The sequence below is a fragment of the Arachis stenosperma genome, chromosome 9 (assembly GCF_014773155.1).
Source record: "Arachis stenosperma cultivar V10309 chromosome 9, arast.V10309.gnm1.PFL2, whole genome shotgun sequence".
Taxonomy (NCBI): domain Eukaryota; kingdom Viridiplantae; phylum Streptophyta; class Magnoliopsida; order Fabales; family Fabaceae; genus Arachis; species Arachis stenosperma.
The window spans coordinates 142465386-142490428 of NC_080385.1; the positions used below are offsets into that span (position 1 = coordinate 142465386).

Below are 25043 nucleotides of genomic sequence, written 5' to 3' on the forward strand. Positions count from 1 at the left end.
GTGTATTCGGCTATATAGGGTGGGTTTGGGTGGGAAAGAGATGATGGATGTGAGTGGTGAAGAGGTAATGGGAAAGAGAGATTGAGGTGATTGGTGAAGGGTTTTGGGGAAGAGTGTTTATTGGAAAAAGAGGATGAATGTTGAGAAGAGGGGAGAATATGGTAGGTGGGGATCCTGTGGGGTCCACAGATCCTGAGATGATCCTATGGGGTCCACTGATCCTGAGGTGTCAAGGATTTACATCCCTGCACCAATTAGGCATGTAAAATGCCTTTCCATGAAATTCTGGCGTTTAAACGCCGAAGTGATGCATGTTCTGGGCATTCAACGCCCATGTGCAGCATGTTTCTGGCATTGAACGCCAGTTCCATGCTTGTTTCTGGCGTTCAGCGCCAGCTCTCGTCAGGGTGCATTCCCGGCGTTTGAACGCCGGGATGTTGCTTGTTTCTGGCGTTCAGCGCCAAATCCATGCTCTGTTCTGGCGTTGAACGCCAGCCAGATGCTCCTTACTGGCGTTTAAACACCAGTAAGTCCTTCCTCTAAGGTGTGATTTTTCTTCTGCTGTTTTTGATTCTGTTTTGAATTTTAATATTTTTTCGTGACTCCACATGATCATGAACCTAATAAAACATAAAAGAACAATGAAAATAAAATAAAATTAGATAAATAAAAATTGGGTTGCCTCCCAATAAGCACTTCTTTAATGTCAATAGCTTGACAGTGGGCTCTCATGGAGCCACACAGGTGATCAGGTCAATATTGTATAGTCCCAACACCAAACTTAGAGTTTGGTTGTGGCCTCCCAACACCAAACTTAGAATTTGATTGTGGGGGCTCTGTTTGACTTTGTACTGAGAGAAGCTCTGCATGCTTACTCTCCCTTGTTACAGAAGGATAGCCGTGTGCCTTAAACACAAGGTAGTCCCCATTCAATTGAAGGACTAATTCTCCTCTGTTAACATCTATCATAGCTTCTGCTGTGGCTAGGAAAGGTCTTCCAAGGATGATGCATTCATCCTCCTCCTTCCTAGTGTCTAAGATTATGAAATCAGCAGGAATGTAAAGGCCTTTAACCTTTACCAACACGTCCTCTACTAATCCAAAAGCTTGTCTTACTGACTTGTCTGCCAATTGTAATGAGAATAAGGCAGGCTGTAACTCAATAATCCCCAGCTTCTCCATTACAGAGAGTGGCATAAGATTTATGCCTGACCTTGGGTCACACAGAGCTTTTTCAAAGGTCATGGTGCCTATGGTACAGGGTATTAAGAATTTGCCAGGATCTTGTTTCTTTTGAGGTAAAGTTTGCTGAACCCATGTATCTAGTTCACCAATGAGCAAGGAAGGTTCACCTTCCTAAGTCTCATTACCAAACAATTTGGCATTCAGCTTCATGATAGCTCCTAGATATTGAGCAACTTGCTCTCCAGTTACATCTTCACCCTCTTCAGAGGAAGAATAGTCTTCAGAGCTCATAAATGGCAGAAGGAGATTTAATGGAATCTCTATGGTCTCTATATGAGCCTCAAATTCCTTTGGATCCTCAATAGGGAACTCGTTCCTGCTTGAGAGACATCCCATGAGATCTTCCTCATTGGGATTCGCATCCTCTCCCTCCTCCTTGCATTCGGCCATATTGATTATATCAATGGCCTTGCACTCTCTTTTTGGATTCTCTTCTGTATTGCTTGGGAGAGTACTAGGAGGAGTTTCAGTGATTTTCTTACTCAGCTGGCCCACTTGTGCCTCCAGATTTCTGATGGAGGACCTTGTTTTATTCATGAAACTTAAAGTGGCCTTAGACAGATCAGAGACTAAGTTTGCTAAGTTAGAGGTATTCTGTTCATAATTTTCTGTCTGTTGCTGAGAAGATGATGGATAAGGCTTGATATTGCTGAGCCTATTTCTTCCACCATTATTAAAGCCTTGTTGAGGCTTTTGTTGATCCTTCCATGAGAAATTCGGATGATTTCTCCATGATGAATTATAGGTGTTTCCATAAGGTTCACCCATGTAATTTACCTCTGCCATTGCAGGGTTTTCAGGATCATAAGCTTCTTCTTCAGAAGATGCCTCTTTAGTACTGTTGGATGCATTTTGCCATCCATTCAGACTTTGAGAAATCATGTTGACTTGCTGAGTCAACACTTTGTTCTGAGCCAATATAACATTCAGAGCATCAATTTCAAGAACTCCCTTCCTCTGAGGCGTCCCATTATTCACGGAATTCCTCTCAGAAGTGTACATGAATTGGTTATTTGCAACCATGTCAATGAGTTCCTGAGCTTCTGCAGGCATTTTCTTTTGGTGAATGGATCCACCTACAGAGTGGTCCAATGACATGTTGGAAAACTCAGATAGACCATAATAGAATATATCTAATATGGCCCACTCTGAAAACATGTCAGAAGGACACTTTTTGGTCATCTGCTTGTATCTTTCCCAAGCTTCATAGAGGGATTCACCATCTTTTTGCTTGAAGGTCTGAACATCCACTCTAAGCTTGCTCAGCTTTTGAGGAGGAAAGAATTTATCCAAGAAGCGTGACCAGCTTATCCCAGGAGTCCAGGCTATCTTTAGGTTGTGAGTCTAACCATGTTCTAGCTCTGTCTCTTACAGCAAAAGGGAAAAGCATGAGCCTGTAGACTTCAGGATCTACTCCATTTGTCTTAACAGTCTCACAAATATGCAAGAACTCAGTTAAAAACTGGTAAGGATCTTCAGATGGAAGTCCATGAAACTTGCAGTTCTGTTGCATTAGAGCAACTAATTGAGGTTTCAGCTCAAAATTGTTTGCTCCAATGGCGGGAATTGAGATGCTTCTTCCATCAAACTTGGACGTGGGTTTAGTAAAATCACCAAGCATCCTCCTTGTATTATTGTTGTTGGGTTCGGCTGCCATCTCCTTCTCTTGTTCGAAAATTTCAGAAAGGTTACCTCTGGATTGTTGTAATTTAGCTTCTCTTAGTTTCCTCTTCAGAGTCCTTTCAGGTTCAGGATCAGCTTCAACAAGAGTGCTTTTTTCCTTGTTCCTGCTCATATGAAAGAGAAGAGAACAAGAAAAGAAGAGGAATCCTCTATGTCACAGTAAAGAGGATCCTTATTATTAGTAGAAGAAGGAAAGAATAAAGAAAGGAGAATCCAAACACAAGGGTAAGGATAGAGGCAGTTATTGGAGATGAAGAGAGGTGAAGAGAAGTGTTAGTAAATGAATAAATAAATAGAAGATGAGAGAGAGAGAGAGAATTCGAAAATTAATTTTGAAAAGCAGTTAATGATTTTCGAAAATCAAAGGTGAGATAGAATTAAAATTAAAATTTAAAATAATTAGTTAATTTAAAAAGAATTTTGAAAAAGGGATGAGATATTTTCGAAAATTAGAAAGGGAAAAGTAGTTAGGTGGTTTTGAAAAAGATAAGAAACAAACAAAAAGTTAATTAGTTAGTTGAAAAAGATATTAAAATCAAATTTGAAAGGATAAGAAGATAAGAAGTTAGATAAGATATTTTGAAATCAAATTTTTGAAAAAGATATGATATAAAAGATAAGATAAGAAAGATTTAATTTTTAAAATTAAAATTAATTACTTAACTAACAAGAAACTAAAAGAGATGATTCTAGAATTTAAAGATTGAACCTTTCTTTACAAGAAAGTAACAAACTTCAAATTTTTGAATCAATCATATTAATTGTTAGCATAATTTTCGAAAATAAAGATAAAATTAAGAAAAAGATTTTTGAAAAATATTTTTAAATTTTCGAAAATCATAAGATAAAAATGAGAAAGATTTGATTTTTGTAAAAGTTTTGAAAAGATAGGATTTTTAAAATTGAAAATTTGACTTGACTTGTAAGAAACAACTAATTTTAAAATTTTTTGACTAAGTCAACTCAAATTTTCGAAAATTATGAGAAAATTAGGAAAAGATATTTTTTTGATTTTTAAAATTTTAATTATGAGAGAAAAAAACACAAATATGACCCAAAACATAAAAATTTTGGATCAAAACACAAGATGCATGCAAGAACACTATGAATGTCAAGATGAACACCAAGAACATTTTGAAGATCATGATGAACATCAAGAACATATTTTTGAAAAATTTTTGATGCAAAGAAAACATGCAAGACACCAAACTTAGAATTCTTTAATGCTTGGACTCTAACAAACAAAAAATGCATATGAAAAACAACAAAAGATACAAAACAAGAAAACATCAAGATCAAACAAGAAGGCTTACCAAGAACAACTTGAAGATCATGAAGAACACCATGAATGCATGAATTTTCGAAAAATGCAAGAAAAAATTTTTAAAGCATGCAAAATATTTTTGATTTTTATGATTTTATGATTTTTTTTGTATTTTTATTATTATTATTTTTTTTCTTGAAAATATTCTTTAGAAAAACGAAAATAAAGACAAATTTTTGAAAACTTTTTTTTTTGAAAAGAAAATAAAAAGAAAATTACCTAATCTGAGCAACTAGATGAACCGTCAGTTGTTCATACTCGAACAATCTCCGGCAACGGCGCCAAAAACTTGGTGGACGAAATTGTGATCATCAACAATGGCTCCAAAGACTTGGTGCTCTCTGATAAACTACTATTTTATGGTTTATATTGTGTATAATTATGTGGTTTTATCATGATCCTTACCCACTTATTCATTAATTTAGCATGCATTTATATTTCCTTCCTGGATTTATTACATGATTGAAAACTGCTTCCTAAAGACTTTTTATTATGCATTTTAGATATCCTTTATCCCATTCGATGCCGTGATCAGTGTGTTAAGTGTTTCAGGCTTTATAGGGCATGGATGAATTGGAGATTGGAAGGGAAGCTAGCAAAAATGGAAGGAACACAAGAAATTAAGGAGACAACCAGCGAGAAGTGACGCGGCCGCAAGGCTCACGCATTCGCACGGAAGAGGAGAAATCACAGTGACGCAGTCGCATGGCTCACGCGACCGTGCGGAAAGGAAAAGCACAAGTGACGCGGAGGCATGGACGACGCGAACGCGTGGCACGGAAAAATGCGAATGACGCGTCCGCATGGACGACGCGACCGCATGACATGCGCGATCTGCATAATCTGCAGATTTCGCTGGGGGTGATTTTGGGCCCTGTTTTGACCCAGTTCTTGGCCCAGAATAGCAGACTAGAGCCAGAGAACATGCAGAAATGAAAGAGAACATTCATTCTACACAGTTTTAAGTTTTTTCAGATCTAGTTTTACTCCTCCTCTAGGTTTTCTCTCTACACAATTGATACTTTTAGGATATTTTTTCTACTACTTTGGCATTGGGATATTGAGAAGAGTTATTTCCTCATCAAGACTTCGTCATTCTAGTTCGTTCTCTTAACTTGGTTTATTTCTTCCATGTTCCTTGCCTTGTTCAATTTTGTCATTGGAATACTTTTATGATTATTTAATACAAGAATTATTTCTTTCATTTTAATCCATTTTTCTTTCCAATAATCATGTCTTCTTTTGATTCCCTTTCATATGTTATGGATTTATTATTTACAATGAGCGAGTAGTTCCCTAACTTGATGGGGAGTTGATTGAAAAGAACCAATTGAGTTGGAAGGCTTAAGAGAACGATTGTAATTGGGTTTACTGTTGGATTGCCTTCTAGTCACTAACATCAATCCCTTTTAATTAAGTGGGTTGCAACTTGGGAACAGACGTAGCATTCCAACTTGTTTGACTTTCCTTTGCCTAGTAAAGGATAACCAAACAGAATAACTTTTAATTATCAATTAATCTTGAGATCATTCCAACTATAATAGGGACTCCAACTAATCAACTCCCAGTCAAGGCTTTTATTTACATTGTTCAAATTCATCAATTTAATTTCCTGTCATTCAACTCAAACCTTTTTGAAAACATCTGATTAATAAAACAGCACACCTTTCTGCAACTCGTTGGGAGACGACCTGGGATTCATACTCCCAGTATTTGAAATTTAAATTTCTGTGACATATTTCTAAATTGATAAGTGGATTTCCGGTGAGTTAAGAACTATACTTGCAACGTACACATTTTCATAATTTTTAATTCACCAAATTCCGCATCATCAATTTTTGGTGCCGTTGGCGGGGAGTTGCAACAGCGTGTTAATTTATTGATTGGTATTTATTTCTATTGCATTTTTTTCTTTTCATTCTATCACTATGAACTGCACGTTTCTTTTGTTAAATGACGCGTTCACTTCCTGATCCAAGCTTGCCAGCATTTGATCCTGAAATTGAAAGAACTCTTTCGCATATAAGGCGAGCTAGGCGTAGGCGACTCCTCTTTGAGGACAAACCTGAACCGTCATTTAAGGAAGAAACAACCCCCCTTTCTACTGATCCAGTTCATTTACGTGCAGGTGACATGGCAACACCCAGAAGAGTCACCATCCAGGAGGAAGGAGCCCATGATTTTACGCTCCAACCATTCCAGGCGCACCACCCAGCAGTAGCTGTAGATTTTGAAATAAAATCCTCACTACTCAACTTGATGCCCGAATTTCATGGCTTACCTGCTCAAGAACCTATCAAGGATCTCAGGGATTTCCAGACCACTTGCTCTACTGTTAAGCGTGATGGAGATGATGAAATCTCTATTCTACTAAAAGCCTTCCCGTTTTCTCTGGAAGGAAAGGCAAGAGAGTGGTACTACACTCAGCCCAGAGAAACTATTTCCAACTGGGATACACTTAGGAGCGAATTTCTGGATAAATTTTTTCCAACTGAAATTGCTAATAAGCTAAGGAAAGACATGTCTATGATCATTCAGGACGAATCTGAGACCCTCTATGAATACTTAGAACACTTCAATACACTTCGAAATGCATGTCCCCATCATAGGATTGACAAGATAGTCTTACTCGGTTACTTTACACAGGGTTTGAGACCTCAAGATAGGACCACACTGGAAGGTGCTTGCAATGGTTCTATGAAAAAGCACAAGACTACGGACGAAGCATGGCAATTGATCAGAGACTTAACTGATTTTACTAGGAATCATAGGCAGAGACAAGGTCGGTCAAGAGCTGTTGCAGAGGTATCCACTAATACAGAGACTACCGCTATAGCCCAGAATCTATGTGAAATTACTAACTTGCTGAAGCAGATGCAACTGAATCAACAACAATCTCAGCAAGTTCAGCCTTCTCCATCACAGCACAGCCAGCAGTTAGTCCCACAAAGAGTGTGCGGTATCTGTGCAGATTATAGTCACTATACCGATGAGTGTCCGCAGCTCCAACCAGAAGACAATACTGTAGCAGCCACTCACAACTTTTATGGCCGCCCCAATCAAGGGTACAATCAAGGTGGCAATTATAACCAAGGATGGCAGGATAATTCCAACCAAGGCTGGAGAGACAATTCTAACCTGGGTTGGAGGGACAATTCTAACAGAGGAGGCAGAGATAATAATGGAAATCAGAGGTGGAATAACAACAACAACAGGCAGCAGAATCAACCTTACAGAGCACCTCATTTAAGACAACCTCAAGCCCCTCAGCAAACCTCTCAGACCACTAGCATCTCTTCACCCCCTAATGCTGACTTACTACAAGCCATTGATCAGAGATATCAGGCTATGGAAGAAAATATTAAAGCAACTTTGAATACTTTCGCTTCTACTTTACAAACTCTTGTCTCACAAATGGGTTCAACGCAAAATTCCAGTAACCAGTCCTCAAGCTCTGGTGGACTCCCCTCTCAACCATTCCCCAACCCAAAGGGTGGTATTAATGCCATCACCCTAAGGTCTGGAACCACACTGTAGGAGAGAAGTCAGGAGGAGCCAAGCCCACCAGAATACGCCTCAACTAAAGAGGTTGTGGAATTAGAAGATGTTGAAGAGGAAGAGGACATACAGGACATAGCTGAGAGAGAAGAAGCTCAATCACAGGAGAGAGCACCAAAAGGTGTAGACACTGCAGAAAACACCACTCCCATTCCATTTCCACAACTTGCAAGGAAGCCCAGGAAGCAGTTGGAACCTGACCCCAAGATGGTAGAAATCTTCAAAAAGGTTGAGGTAACTGTTCCCCTTTTTGATGTCATTCAACAGGTACCTAAATATGCAAAGTTTCTAAAAGATCTATGTATACATAAGGACAAAATTAATGAATTAGAAACTATTCCTTTAGGAAGTTCTATATCTGCTTTAATGGGAAGTTTACCTGAAAAATGCAGTGACCTAGGTCCTTGTATAGTTAGTTGCACTATTGGTGGTGTAGTAATTTATGATTGCATGTGTGATTTGGGAGCATGTGTTAGTATTATGCCTTTATCTGTATATGATGTTTTAAGGCTCCCTCCCTTAAAAAGGTCGGTAGCTCATTTTGTGTTGGCAGATAAAAGCATTATTACAGTAGCTGGAGTTGCTGAAGATATTTTAGTAAACATTAAAGGGCTCACATTTCCCACTGATTTTTATATCTTGGAGATGCCCAATAATGACTCGGATAAGCCATCATCAATCCTACTTGGCAGACCATTCCTTAAGACATCAAGATTCAAGTTAGATGCTTCTTCAGGAACATATTCTTTTGAAGTAGATGGCCGAATAGTAATCTTCAATTTGAATGGAGTCACAAACAACCCTCCAGAAGATCATTCCATCTTCCAGTGTGATGTCATAGATGAAGCTGTAGCTGAAATTCACCAGGAAGAGTTGGAAGAAAAGTATGCAGAACAAAGTCCAAGTGTGAGGGCTCTATTAACTAACAATAAGGACATTTCTGAACTTTCACAAGCTCCAGACAATCCAGAGCCTGCCCATGACCAGAAGATTGAGTTGAAACCTCTCCCTCCACATCTCAAATACGCTTATCTTGAAGAAGGGCAGAAGTTTCCAGTTATCATTGCACAGGATCTCACTCCTGAACAGGAAGAGCAGCTACTTAATGTGCTAAGGAAGCACAAGAAAGCAATTGGGTGGAGTTTGGCAGACATCGTAGGCATCAACCCTCAAGTATGTGAGCACAGAATATTTTTAGAGGAAGGAGCAAGACCTGTCCGCCAACCCCAAAGAAGACTGAATCCCACTATTTTGGAAGTTGTCAAAAAGGAAGTGACCAGACTATTGGAAGCAGGTATCATTTATCCCATTTCAGACAGTGAATGGGTTAGCCTAGTACAAGTGGTGCCCAAGAAGTCTGGAGTCACTACAGTGAAGAACGAGCATGGAGAGCTCATAGCGACCAGAGTACAGAACGCTTGGAGAGTCTGCATTGATTACAGGCGTCTCAACCAAGCTACTCGCAAGGATCACTACCCTCTTCCATTCATTGATCAAATGCTGGATCGCCTGTCAGGTAAATCACATTATTGCTTTTTAGATGGTTACACAGGTTATTTCCAGATTCATATAGCTCCTGAGGATCAGAAAAAGACTACTTTTACATGTCCTTTTGGGACTTATGCTTACAAGAGAATGCCCTTTGGCTTGTGCAATACACCAGCTACTTTTCAGAGGTGCATGATGAGTCTTTTTTCTGATCTCATTGAGGACTGTATGGAAGTTTTTATGGATGATTTTAGCGTTTATGGTGATTTTTTTAGCCTTTGCTTAGATGGATTATCTAGAGTATTAGATAGATGTGTCAATACAAACCTTGTATTAAATTTTGAAAAATGCCATTTTATGGTTAAACAAGGGATTGTATTAGGACATGTTGTATCTAATACTGGTATTTCTGTAGACCCAGCAAAGGTGAATGTTATTTCCAGTTTACCTTACCCCTCCTCTGTGAGGGAAGTCCGTTCGTTCCTTGGCCATGCAGGTTTTTACATGAGATTTATTAAGGACTTTAGTAAGGTAGCACTTCCCCTATCCAGATTGCTGCAGAAGGATATTGAGTTCAAGTTCAGTGAGAATTGTAAGCAAGCGTTCGATAAGCTGAAGACCAACCTGACTCAAGCTCCCATTGTGAGAGGACCAAACTGGAGCCAACCCTTTGAAATCATATGCGATGCTTCCAACCATGCAGTAGGAGCAGCGCTGGCTCAGCGTGAAGGTAAGGATCCTTTTGTTATTACTTATGCGTCTAAAACTTTAGACGCTGCCCAGTCCAATTATACTACTACTGAGAAAGAGCTTCTTGCTATTGTTTTTGCTCTGGATAAATTCCGAGCTTATCTACTTGGTACTAGAGTAGTAGTGTATTCGGACCATGCAGCTTTGAAGTATCTATTAGCGAAAAAGGAGTCCAAACCAAGGCTCATACGTTGGATATTGCTTTTACAAGAATTTGATTTAGAAATAAAGGATATGAGTGGTAATCAGAATCTAGTGGCAGACCACTTGAGTCGCCTTGAGCACATTAAGGATGATTCTACTCCTATAAATGATAATTTTCCATTTGATAACCTGCAAGCAGTATCTGAGGTGGTACCTTGGTATGCACCTGTAGCTAATTACCTAGTTAGCCGCACATTTCCCCCACATTTTTCTAAGCATCAAAGGGACAAGCTGAAAAGCGAGTTTAAATATTATATATGGGATGACCCATATTTGTGGAGATGTGGTGCTGATCAGGTAATTAGACGTTGTGTACCTCAATCAGAATTCCAGTCTATTTTGGAGGCCTGTCACTCATCTGAGAATGGAGAACATTTTGGCCCTCAAAGAACGGCTAGAAAGATCTTAGACTGTGGATTCTGGTGGCCTACTCTTTTTCGAGATGCCGCTGAGTTTTGTAGATCTTGTCTTCCATGCCAAAAATTTGGTAATATATCCAGGAGGGATGAGATGCCCCAACAATTTATGCTTTTTTGTGAAATTTTTGATGTTTGGGGCATTGACTTCATGGGTCCGTTCCCAAATTCTAATGGTCAATTTTATATATTATTAGCTGTGGATTATGTTTCCAAGTGGGTGGAAGCAATTTCCACCCACACTGATGATGCTAACACTGTTGTTTCCTTTGTGAGAAACCATATTATTTGCCGCTTTGGATCACCACGAGCAATCGTGAGCGATCAAGGCACCCATTTCTGTAACAGGAGACTAACAGGATTGATGAAGAAGCAGGGGATAATTCATAAGGTCACAACAGCATACCATCCTCAGACCAATGGGCAAGCCGAGGTGTCGAACAGAGAGATAAAGCGTATCTTGCAGAAGATAGTCAAACCTCACAGAAAAGACTGGAGCACCAAACTACAAGATGCACTATGGGCATACAGGACAGCATACAAAACACCCATTGGAATGAGCCCTTTCCGCTTAGTTTATGGAAAAGCTTGTCATCTACCAGTTGAAGTAGAGCACAGAGCCTTTTGGGCAGTCAAGGAGTGCAACATGGGAATTGAGCAAGCTGGAGCTGAAAGGAAGTTACAACTGCAAGAACTGGAGAGCCTTCGTCTAGAAGCTTATGAGAACTCAAGAATATACAAGGAAAAGATGAAGGCTGTACATGATCAACACATTAGGAGGAAAGAGTTCCAATCTAGGGATTTAGTCCTCCTTTACAAATCTCGACTAAGACTCTGGCCAGGCAAGTTGAGATCGAAATGGGAAGGTCCATACAGAGTAGAGAAGGCCGAGCCATACGGAGACCTAAGCCACCCTTCACGCTCTGAACTTATTAAAGTTAATGGACAACGTCTGAAGCTGTACCATGGAGAAAAGCTGCAGAAAAATAAGGAGCTTGAGATCTTCCTCTTGGAAGATCCCCACAGGCCAGAAGATTGAGCTACTGGAGCGTCCAACTTACGGACGTTAAAGCAAAGTGCTAGGTGGGAGACAACCCACCATGGTATGATTGTTCTTTTCTTTTTATCTTTAGTTTTTCCTAGTCAAAAACTCTTCCCTTTATTAGCACCTTCATGCATCTGCATTCGCACTTTTTATAAAAAAAAGAGAGAGCTGCGCGACGCGACCGCATCAGCGACGCGTCCGCGTCGCAGGAAGAGGTGAGAAAATAAAAAACGTACAGAGAGTCACGCCGGAGCGTGGCTGGAGGCGTGCCAATGGCACAAAACATCCCACGCAACCGCGTCACTGACGCGTCTGCGTCACATGGGATTCCTGGCCTTCCACGCGATCGCATGCCCCATGCGACCGCATGCCCTGAATTTCGACGTAAAAGGGTGCACAACCAATTATTGTGCTGGAGTGGTGCTGGAATGATGCTGAACGCACAATTCTACCCACGCGATCGCGTCACATTCCTCTAAAAAGCCCACTCACGCGATCGCATGCCCCACGCGATCGCGTCACCCCAATTTTGGCAAATTTATCAATTTGAACAGAGAGTTGCGCAGCCGCGAGGCTGTACTCGCGCCAGAAGCACAATATGAGTCACGCGACCGCGTGACTGACGCAACCGCGTCACCTACCTTACAGCGCAATCACACGAACGCGTGCTCCACGCGGCCGCGTCGCTTGTGCCGCACAGCTCCACCAAAACTGCCAAATTATCTTATCTTTCTCTCCTCCAAATCCTAATTTTTCTTTTCCCTCCTTATCTCCTCCTTCTCCCTTCTCCCTTCTACCCCACCCCTCACTCCATCTCTCTCTCACCTCCATTAACAAGGTTTTCTTTTCTTCCCTCCTTCTTCCATTTTTTTATCATTATTCTTATTTTAGATGTTATTTTCTTTTCTTTTCTTTTTCTTTTCTTTATCATTATTTTCTTTCTTTTTATTTCCTTTTTACATGGTGCTAGCATATTTATTTGAGCCATCATTCCTCATTATTTGCTTGTGGATTATTGTAATTTGTTTGGAACTTATATCTTATTCTCAAAAATGGGAATGCTCGCATGTTTACTTTAATACTTTCTATGCCTTATTTATCATGCATGCTATGTGTTTATGAAAAGGCCCATATGGCATCATGCACTTTTCTACATTATCATATTCTACTATTCCATGCATGTTTTTCACTAAATCCCTTTACTATTTTATTAATCCAATTTAATTGCCAATACAAATTTTTAATTTGTTACGAAGTGATGCTTGATCTATGCTACTCATGCCCTTGCCGGCATGCCAATAATCATCTTGCATCTACTTCCCTTTATGTGCACCTATCCTATTTCCTTTCTTGATCTTTTCACATGTTGTCTAGACCATGTGTTTATTTCATTCATCTTCACCGTGCACTGTTTATTACCCACTCCATCTCCTTCCTTGCTTTGTTTCTTTGGATCTGACTTACTTTCTCTTCCCTTTTTCAGAATGGCCACCAAGAAAGGCAAAGAGAAGGCTACCCCTAAACCCACAGCAAGGAAAGGAACGAAGAGAGCATTAGTGGCAGAATCTTCTTCAACTGCAGTCAAGCCCTCAACAAAGAGAATTAAAAGGATTATCAAAGTTGATGAAAAGGAATGAGCCTTCCCAGCCAAGGACACTGCACGATTCCCAAATCACTACTGTGAGCAGATGTTTCCTATTCTGGCAGCTCGAAATTACAACAACGAACACCTTCTTATCCTTCTGCCTCATATCGCTGAATTTGTTGAGCCACAAATTGCACATAGACATTGGGGATTTCTACTAAGACAGCCACGACAGGAATCTTTCTTGGGTTATTGAGTTCTACTCCAACTTCCACCTGTCGACTCTGCAGTCCATCTATTTACGCCAGAAGCAAGTCCCCATTACAGAAGAAGCCATACAGCAGGCCTTAGATCTCCCACCTGCTCCAGAAGGATTGGACGCTTTTCAGAAAGCTGCAACCAAGCGCCAGGCATACACTTTTGACTGGGACACTGTTCTCAGAGTTATTGCTCGCCCTGGCAGCAAATGGATCTTCAGATACCATCGTTCCCGTCCTAAGGGAATCTCGGCTTCCGCCCTTACCTTTGAGGCTCACATATGGACACAGATCATGTCCCATTACGTCTTCCCGAGTACTCATGAGTCCTCCTCCACCATCTACCAGTCAACTGCTACATCAGATACTGAAGCGGTTGGACCAACATGAAAAGAAAGCAAAGCTCCGTGAGCGTTGCAACCAACGTCGATTCAAACACCTCAGGGAGCTGCTTCGAGGAGATTGTAGAGACTCAGACACCCCAGACTCCACATCCTTCACCAGCACAAGGAGCCAGAACGACCCCGACTGTGGAGACACTGCCACCAGCCCACCATTGTTCCTGACAGATGGCACTGAGGACGGTATAAAGCCTTAAGTGTGGGGAGGTCGGTTAGTACCTAACTTCCGGAGGTAAATTCTCTTCCCTAGCACCAATAAATTAGGATATTTTAGTTAGATTTTCTTTTTCTTAGAATAGATTAGTTGCATGCATGTTCCACTTGATTGAAAAGATAATAAGTTTCTTCTAAAAAATATCTTTAGAATAAAATTTCACTAATTCTGATCCTAACTTTTAGGATAAATCTGCTTGAAGTTGTATTTGGAACATGATTTTTGAGCTAAAGAACACACAACCTGTGAAAAATTTGAGCCTTTATGCATGGTTACATTATTTAACCATAATTATTTTATTCTTGTGTGTTTACTTCTCTATGATTGTAATCTATATTTTGTCTCATCCTATATGTCCAATAGTTATTATGTTTATATGCTTGCATGTGATTGAGGCCATTATTTGTTTAAACTCACCTATCCAAATTAAGCGTACCCTTTTTAATTATCTTTGTCAACCACTTTGAGCCTTAAAATCCCATTTGTTCTGTATTCTACCACATTACTAGCCTTAAGCGGAAAAAACAATTGTATATCCTGATGACAAGTCATCATATACCCATTTTCTATGCTTTTTCATACAAGAAATTGATGATTTGTGCTTAAATATTGAATGCTTTTGTGCTTAAATGATATATTTTCTTGATCTTTTAATTTTATAAATCTTGTAGGAAAAAAAGAAGAAAAAGAAGCAAAGAAGCACAAAAAAGGAGAAAAAAGAGCTTTGGGACACACTTTGAAGTTGGAGCACACTTTGGAGCCTTAGGCCACGCTTTTAAAAGCGTGGCCCATGACCAAATTAAAGAGGAAAACAACCAGCACGCACACTGCCCTGCCCTTGCCAAGGGCAGGGCAGAATCATGATGAAACAAAGTGAGGTTGGAGCAAATTTTCGCTAAGTTAAAATCTGGCCGTTCATAGCATGACCATGCCTACTTCAAAGGGCTATAACTTGAGCTACAGATGTCCGATTGATGTGCTTCCAGTTGCGTTGGAAAGCTGACATTTAGAGCTTTCCAACGATATATAGCAATCCATATTTGGCTTACAATTGAGGCAGGAACGAAAGGCATCTTTAAGGGCCAAAAATAAGCGAAAATAAACCAAAGTGCTTCCACCAAGGCTCGAAGCTGGAACCTCACCCCAAAACAAAGTAGCGCTCAATTTTCTGCCCTGCCCTCTTGGAGAGCAGGGCAATGTCGTGCTCTTCATGGAAAATCAAAGAAAAAAATTGCTCCTTGATGAGCGGATAATTTGTACGCTTTTTGGCATTGTTTTTAGTATGTTTTTAGTAGTTTGAGTTGAGTTTTTAGTATATTTTTATTAGTTTTTAGTTAAAAATCACTTTTCTGGACTTTACTATGAGTTTGTGTGTTTTTCTGTGATTTCAGGTATTTTCTGGCTGAAATTGAGGGACCTGAGCAAAAATCTGATCCAGAGACTGAAAAAGACTGCTGATGCTGTTGGATTCTGACCTCCCTGCACTCGAAGTGGATTTTCTGGAGCTACAGAAGCCCAATTGGCGCGCTCTCAACGGTGTTGGAAAGTAGACATCCTGGGCTTTCCAGCAATATATGATAGTCCATACTTTGCCCAAGATTTGATGGCCCAAACCGGTGTTCAAAGTCACCTATAGAAATCCCAGCGTTAAACGCCGGAACTGGCACCTAAATGGGAGTTAAACGCCCAAACTGGCATAAAAGCTGGCGTTTAACTCCAAGAAGAGTCTCTACACGAAAAATGCTTCATTGCTCAGCCCAAGCACACACCAAGTGGGCCCGGAAGTGGATTTTTATGTCATTTACTCATCTTTGTAAGCTACTAGTTTTCTATAAGTAGGACCTTTTACTATTGTATTATGATATCATCTGATCTTTGGAACCTTTTTCTTTAGATCTTTTGATCACTTTGGGAGGCTGGCCATTCGGCCATGCCTAGACCTTGTTCTTATGTATTTTCAATGGTGGAGTTTCTACACACCATAGATTAAGGTGTGGAGCTCTGCTGTACCTCGAGTATTAATGCAATTACTATTGTTCTTCTATTCAATTCCGCTTGTTCTTTGTCCAAGATATCACTTGTTCTTCAACTTGATGAATGTGATGATCCGTGACACTCATCATCGTTCTCACCTATGAACAAGGTGACTGACAACCACTTCTGTTCTACAAGCATATGAGGCTCTAGTGTTTATCTCTTGGATTCCTGATACACGATGCATGGTTGATTGCCTGACAACCGAGTGCTCGCCTGACAAACGAGCCAGCCATTCCGTGAGATCAGAATCTTCGTGGTATAGGCAAGAACTGATGGCGGCATTCAAGAGAATCCGGAAGGTCTAACCTTGTCTGTGGTATTCTGAGTAGGATTCAATGATTGAATGACTGTGACGTGCTTCAAACTCCTAGCAGGCGGGGCGTTAGTGACAGACGCAAAAGAATCGCTGGATTCTATTCCGGCCTGACCGAGAATCGACAGCTGATTAGCCATATGCTGTGACAGAGCATAGGAACATTTTCACTGAGAGGATGGGAGGTAGCCACTGACAACGGTGAAACCCTTGCATAAGCTTGCCATGGAAAGGAGTAAGAAGGATTGGATGAAGACAGTAGGAAAGCAGAGAGACGGAAGGGAAAGCATCTTCATACGCTTATCTGAAGCTCTCACCAATGATATACATAAGTATCTCTATCTTTATCTTTATGTTTTATTCATATATCATCTATACCCATTTGAGTCTGCCTGACTAAGATTTACAAGGTGACCATAGCTTGCTTCATACCAACAATCTCCGTGGGATCAACCCTTACTCGCGTAAGGTTTATTACTTGGACGACCCAGTGCACTTGCTGGTTAGTTGTGCAAAGTTGTGTAGTGAATCACAACTTCGCGCACCACTCCTCAAGTGCCTTCACCAAGGTTCGAACACAAGACCTTCAAGGAAGTAAAGGCTTAGGCTTGGCGCACACAAGCGCATCATGGCACGGTCAAGGAACGTGGTGCGCGCACAAGACACACCAAGGCAACATTGCCCTGCCCTCCACAAGGGCAGGGCAGCATCCTCACACACCAAGCTCGCACGCAATGAGCCGCACGCACAATTTCCCTGCTCTGCCCTCCACAAGGGCAGGGCAGCCTCCTGGGAGCAAACACTCATGGGCCAAAATCCAACCAAAATTCCATTTAAATTCAATTCCTCTCCAAATTGAATCAAGGCCAACCAAACCCATTTCTCCTCAAATCCAAAGCAAGCAAAGCCCACATCATCACTCAAAGGCACATGAATCAATTAAATTAGGATTTTTATTTTTGTAATTGGTTTTAATTGCATTTTCATTTTTCATTTTGTAAAGCCTATATAAAGGAATCAATAGGAGCTCCATTAAGAAGGAAGGCTAGCTCAACTAGGGAGCATTAGGAATTGAGAGTACTCTCTCTTAGTTTTCATTTCTGTTTGAATTTTGGATCAAGAATTGAAGGAATTCTGTTTCACTTGATCTGAAATCTCTTGTTCTTCTTCTACATAACTTCAGAAAATTGAGAATTGAATATGAGTTTTCATTTACTGCTTCCAACTTCATTTCTTCTTCAATCTGTTTCTTGGTTGGATCAAGGAAGGGAGTGAGATCTAGACTTGTTTTCTGGTCTCATTGATTCCCTGAGATCTTGTCTCTTTAAATTTCAAAATCAAGCTGAGTTACATTCTGTGTTGCTTTTTCAAGCAATTTTCCATTTCTGTTTAAATCTGCTGCACTTATTTCATCTTTTACTTCTCTGCTTGATTGCTCTTTACATTTCCTTGTTGGATTTTAAATTCCCTGCACCCAACCCCCTTTACATTTTCTGCAATTTACATTTCTTGTCATTTAAGATTTTGCCAATTTACTTTTCTTGCAATTTAAGTTTCAACTATTTTACTTTCTTGTTATTTAAGTTTTATGCAATTTTACTTTCTGCAACTTTAAACTTCCTGTCATTTATAATTCCGTTGGCTACATTTCATCCAATATCCCTTCAATGTTAGCTTGACTAAACTAATCACCCACTAAAGTTGCTTGATCCATCAATCCCTGTGGGATCGACCTCACTCTAAGTGAGTTATTACTACTTGATGCGACCCGGTATACTTGCCGGTTGGATATGTGTTTGGAAAATTCGTTTTTCCGCAAAAACACCATCAAGTTTTTGGCGCCGTTGCCGGGGATTGATTAGATCAACAATGATTAAGTGGGTGAGAAGTCTAGATCAAGCATTTTTTTTTGTTTTTGTTCTCTGTTTTAAAGTGAAACCAAGGTGTTTGAGTTTTTGCCTCACTAAGAAATTCTCATCTCTGATATGAGTAATTTCAATTTTTCTTGGTGTTGTGTTTTCCAAAATTTAAATAGAGTTCAACTCATCTTATGATCAAACAAATTTTATGGGATATTACCCACCATCACCAATCTCTAATGGTGGTTGGGAATATTACCAAGAAATCACAGATTCTGAGCACTCCAATCCATGGAGATTTGCTTCACAGACACAAGATGAGCAAGAAAATCATATGGTATATTTTCTTCCACCACAAAATGATGCTAGTCATGATTCTAATGGTGGCTGGGAAGGAAATTCTAATGCTCCATATGATATTCATCCAAAGATATCATCACTTGACCATGCTTCAACAGAAAGCCTCTATCAAAATTCACCACCCACACAAACTTCCATGAACCAAAGCCTCTCAAAGCTTGAGACCATGTGTGAAAAATATGAGAAGGAGGCACAGATATCCTGGAACGAGCAAGAGAATTTATTCAAAAACATGAAAATAATGTTAGCTCAATTGGTGAGTGCAACAAGGAAAGAGGAAAAACAAGAGGAAGAGGCTACTAAGTCAAGTGAATCTTTAGTGAAGAAGGAAGAGGTGGTGGAAATATTTGAACCTGAAACTGCCCTTGAGATGACAAGAGCACATGACAACTCACAACTCTCACAAACTTCCCTGGACCAAAACGCCTCAACACTTGAATCCATGATTGAAAGGTATGAAGAGGAGATGAAGCAAGCTTGGGAAGATCAACAAACCTCCTCCATAAAAGAGCTATTAAAGCAAATGTTGAGTGTAAAAGAGGAAGTGGAAGAACAAGCTAGTGAGGAGGACAATCAAGAACGTCCAAACTCAAGGGAAACAGAGAGGCACATGAAGGACAAGCTCATTGAACCACCAATTCAAAAGGCTCTGGATGAAGATCAAACTCCAAAAATCACACAACAACCATGTCTTGACATCCAAGAAGTGAAGGCAACTAACAAAAACACCAATCCTGTCCCTAATCCAGCAAGCAAGATCAATCAAGCCATTTGCAAAAGAAAGCTTGCTGAGGAAAGGCCAAGACAAGGGACAGTAGCTGAATCTTCTCCCCCCTTAAGGTCATTCCTCTTAACCAATTGGAAGAAGAGGAAGAAAGTGAATAACAACATGTCAAGCTAATGACACTAAAAGAGCACTTGTTGGGAGGTAACCCAACCGTAGGTAACATTTCTTCTCTGCTTTGTCTTCGTTTTTTACTTTGTTTAAATTCAATAAATGGGCATATGGTTACATTCTAAGTTTGGTGTTGTCTTGCAACAACTTGTTTTTAATCTTTTTGGATGATTGCATCAAATCAAAAATGGAAGTGACACACTAAGATTCTAAGTTTGGTGTGCCACTTAATTCTCTATGCAATTCATTAAGCAACACTACTTGTCTGCATAATCATAAGGCCTTTGCAGTGTTGTTTTTCTTTTGGTTTGACACTTTATTATTCTGTTTACTTTAGTTATTTCTTTATTTTTAATACTTCCACTTATTTTGCTTCTTGACTGTTTTTGTTAATACATCACCAAGAGATCCTTATTCATGACATATTCTTGGCTTGGTGATTGTATTTAACATATAACAGTTTCTTTTGTTTAGTTCTAATTCAAATAAATTCACATATGGTCGTATTCTAAGTTTGGTGTTGCTATGCAACAAAATTTGGTTCCAATCCTTACAAGATACTTGCATCAATTCCAAGTGAAAGTGTCACACTAAGTCTGGTGTGCCACTTATATATTTTTTATGCAATGTATCATGCACACCATCTTACGTTTGCAATCATAGTGTTTTTATTTCTCCGTGCCTTGATTGTTATCCTCAATTTTGCTTGCTTGAAACACATGTACTACTAACATATCATTGTGTAAGACATTCATGATCCTTCTTAGCCCCATAGCCATTGTTCTAATTGTTGCTTGAGGATGAGCAAGCATTCTGAGTTGGTATGGGAAGGAGAAGAATGAGAGGAAAATGACAACAATAGAGAAGATGAATTGCAAGGTTGTAAAGTTCCTTTTCCTCTCATTTATTTCCAGCACTTTAAATTGCATGATTTTCTTATTATCTTCTCTGTTTACATGTGTGGTATGACTAAGCATAGCTTGAATTTGTTTTGAAATATGTTGTTGTGACATTATGACTACCAACTTGAGTTTTGTGAATTCAAAAGCAAAAAAGCATCATGATCATAAACAAACAAGGAATTAAAGAAGAATTTAGCATGTGCATACAAGTATTGGAAAGCTAGTATGATTGATTATTGCTCAATTGCATTGGATTTTATTTAATTGAAGTTTTTCATCTAGTACATTTTGTGAAATCTTTTGAAATCATGAAAACCTTGAAGAAGCAAATACAATTAAAGCAAGAAAAGAAAAAGGGAAAGAATGAGAAAGCTGAAGGCTCTGAGTACCAATGGCAATTTATTTGTTAAGTGCTTGTGGTGTTTATGTATCAAGCCAAATGCTTGAAAACAAAACACTTAGAAGTCAAGGCTAGGCTCAAGTGCAAAAGCACTCCCTCAAAGCTCAAGGCTCTGAGCATCAATGATTAGAGGGTCAAGAAAAGAAAAGAAAAATGAGCTTAATGAAGTCCTCTAATTAAATGCTTGTGGTGCTTATGTATCAAGTGGTAATACTTGAAAACAAAGCATTTAGAAGTCGTAGCTTTGTTATCAACTCATGGGGCAAAGCACCCAAAAGGAGAAGCAAAAAAAAAAAAAAAAAAATCAAAAGCTTGTTTCAAGGAAGAATTATAAGAAAAAGATTTCATAAAAGAAGCTAGATAGAAGCATCAATCATTTACATCTCTTTTGTAATTGTAGCATGCATAGAAAACTAGCTTGCCATGAACATTAACTTGCTACTCTTCTTACCTTGGATTGTCAATTTCTATTGCATGATTCTTTTCTTGCTTGGGGACAAGCAAGGTTTAAGTTTGGTGTTGTGATGACAAGTCATCATATACCCATTTTCTATGCTTTTTCATACAAGAAATTGATGATTTGTGCTTAAATATTGAATGCTTTTGTGCTTAAATGATATATTTTCTTGATCTTTTAATTTTATAAATCTTGTAGAAAAAAAAGAAGAAAAAGAAGCAAAGAAGCACAAAAAAGGAGAAAAAAAGAGCTTTGGGACACACTTTGAAGTTGGAGCACACTTTGGAGCCTTAGGCCACGCTTTTAAAAGCGTGGCCCATGACCAAATTAAAGAGGAAAACAACCAGCACGCACACTGCCCTGCCCTTGCCAAGGGCAGGGCAGAATCATGATGAAACAAAGTGAGGTTGGAGCAAATTTTCGCTAAGTTAAAATCTGGCCGCTCACAGCATGACCATGCCTACTTCAAAGGGCTATAACTTGAGCTACAGACGTCCGATTGATGTGCTTCCAGTTGCGTTGGAAAGCTGACATTTAGAGCTTTCCAACGATATATAGCAATCCATATTTGGCGTACAATTGAGGCAGGAATGAAAGGCATCTTTAAGGGCAAAAAATAAGCGAAAATAAACCAAAGTGCTTCCACCAAGGCTCGAAGCTGGAACCTCACCCCAAAACAAAGTAGCGCTCAATTTTCTGCCCTGCCCTCTTGGAGAGCAGGGCAATGTCGTGCTCTTCATGGAAAATCAAAGAAAAAAATTGCTCCTCAAGTGCCTTCACCAAGGTTCGAACACAAGACCTTCAAGGAAGTAAAGGCTTAGGCTTGGCGCACACAAGCGCATCATGGCACGGTCAAGGAACGTGGTGCGCGCACAAGACACACCAAGGCAACATTGCCCTGCCCTCCACAAGGGCAGGGCAGCATCCTCACACACCAAGCTCGCACGCAATGAGCCGCACGCACAATTTCCCTGCTCTGCCCTCCACAAGGGCAGGGCAGCCTCCTGGGAGCAAACACTCATGGGCCAAAATCCAACCAAAATTCCATTTAAATTCAATTCCTCTCCAAATTGAATCAAGGCCAACCAAACCCATTTCTCCTCAAATCCAAAGCAAGCAAAGCCCACATCATCACTCAAAGGCACATGAATCAATTAAATTAGGATTTTTATTTTTGTAATTGGTTTTAATTGCATTTTCATTTTTCATTTTGTAAAGCCTATATAAAGGAATCAATAGGAGCTCCATTAAAAAGGAAGGCTAGCTCAACTAGGGAGCATTAGGAATTGAGAGTACTCTCTCTTAGTTTTCATTTCTGTTTGAATTTTGGATCAAGAATTGAAGGAATTCTGTTTCACTTGATCTGAAATCTCTTGTTCTTCATCTACATAATTTCAGAAAATTGAGAATTGAATCTGAGTTTTCATTTACTGCTTCCAACTTCATTTCTTCTTCAATCTGTTTCTTGTTTGGATCAAGGAAGGGAGTGAGATCTAGACTTGTTTTCTGGTCTCATTGATTCCCTGAGATCTTGTCTCTTTAAATTTCAAAATCAAGCTGAGTTACATTCTGTGTTGCTTTTTCAAGCAATTTTCCATTTCTGTTTAAATCTGCTGCACTTATTTCATCTTTTACTTCTCTGCTTGATTGCTCTTTACATTTCCTTGTTGGATTTTAAATTCCCTGCACCCAACCCCCTTTACATTTTCTGCAATTTACATTTCTTGTCATTTAAGATTTTGCCAATTTACTTTTCTTGCAATTTAAGTTTCAACTATTTTACTTTCTTGTTATTTAAGTTTTATGCAATTTTACTTTCTGCAACTTTAAACTTCCTGTCATTTATAATTCCGTTGGCTACATTTCATCCAATATCCCTTCAATGTTAACTTGACTAAACTAATCACCCACTAAAGTTGCTTGATCCATCAATCCCTGTGGGATCGACCTCACTCTAAGTGAGTTATTACTACTTGATGCGACCCGGTATACTTGCCGGTTGGATATGTGTTTGGAAAATTCGTTTTTCCGCAAAAATACCATCATATCCCAAATTGAATCTTTGGTTAGCTTAAAATAGAATTGTGTATGCTAGTTAAGTATGGGAATTTGTGGGAACAAAAATTATTAAGGGAGTGTGTCATGATAAGATAATGGGAATTTGGGTACCTACTCATGTGAGGCTATAAGAATCACAACTCTATGTGCATCAATAAGCATGAATAAGGGAACAAAATTACCCCAATGTTAAATTAAAAATTCAAAAGATCAATGCACATATGCCAATATATATATGAGTATGGAAGGTAAAAGGGAATTCTGGGTAGCTAGGTATGAATTCTAAAGTTTTATAAAATATATAGGTTGGGTTAAAGTTGGGTTAATTAAAGATTCAATTTATAAGCTCACTTAACCATATATATATATATATATCCCTATCCTTACCTTGGCCCCATTACAACCTTAAAAAGACCTCATGATGTTTGCATTGGCATATTAACTATTGTTGATTGGTTAGGAGAAAAACAAAAGTTAGAGAGCATAATTAGAGAGGGATAGAGTGATCACCCTATACACTAGAGAGATTAGAGCGTACATACATCATCAGTGAGGGTTCAATGCTTCAATTTCCATGTTCCCTGCTTTCATGAGCTATCTTCTTGCACTTTTATCTGTCTTACTGTATAATGATAGAATTAGTGGAATTTGATTTGTAATTGTTTGAAGAGCTTATTTACTTTTGATCAAGTGAGCAAGAATCATATAGTCGCATTCATATATATAGGTTGCATTGCATTGCATGAGTTTCTACATGTTCATACTTATTTATCTTATCTCCTTCAATTAAGCATGAGGACATGCTAATATTTAAGTGTGGGGAGGTTGATAAACCACTATTTTATGGTTTATATTGTGTATAATTATGTGGTTTTATCATGATCCTTACCCACTTATTCATTAATTTAGCATGCATTTATATTTCCTTCCTAGATTTATTACATGATTGAAAACTGCTTCCTAAAGACTTTTTATTATGCATTTTAGTTCTCCTTTATCCCAATCGATGCCGTGATCTATGTGTTAAGTGTTTCAGGCTTTATAGGGCATGGATGAGTTGGAGATTGGAATGGAAGCTAGCAAAAATGGAAGGAACACAAGAAATTGAGGAGACAACCAGCGAGAAGTGACGCGGCCGCATGGCTCACGCGTTCGCGCGGAAGAGGAGAAATCACAGTGACGCAGCCGCATGGCTCACACGACCGCGCGGAAAGGAAAAGCACAAGTGACGCGGAGGCGTGGACGATGCGAACGCGTGGCACGGAAAAACGCGAATGACGCGTCCGCATGGACGACGCGACCGCGTGACATGCGCGATCTGCATAATCTGCAGATTTCGCTGGGGGCGATTTTGCGCCCTGTTTTGACCTAGTTCTCGGCCCAGAACAGCAGACTAGAGCCAGAGAACATGCAGAAACGAAAGAGAACATTCATTCTACACAGTTTTAAGTTTTTTCAGATCTAGTTTTACTCCTCCTCTAGGTTTTCTCTCTACACAATTGATACTTTTAGGATATTATTTTTCTACTACTTTGGCATTGGGATATTGAGAAGAGTTATTTCCTCATCAAGACTTCGTCATTCTAGTTCGT

General features: G+C 39.4%; 1 non-coding gene across 1 annotated transcript; it reads left to right on the plus strand.

Annotated features, from left to right (window-relative positions):
• Positions 1-2401: 2401 nt before the first annotated feature.
• Positions 2402-2505, plus strand: LOC130953361 (small nucleolar RNA R71). The gene has a single exon (XR_009075532.1). It is a non-coding gene; the product is annotated as a small nucleolar RNA R71 (small nucleolar RNA).
• The last annotated feature ends 22538 nt before the right edge of the window (positions 2506-25043 follow it).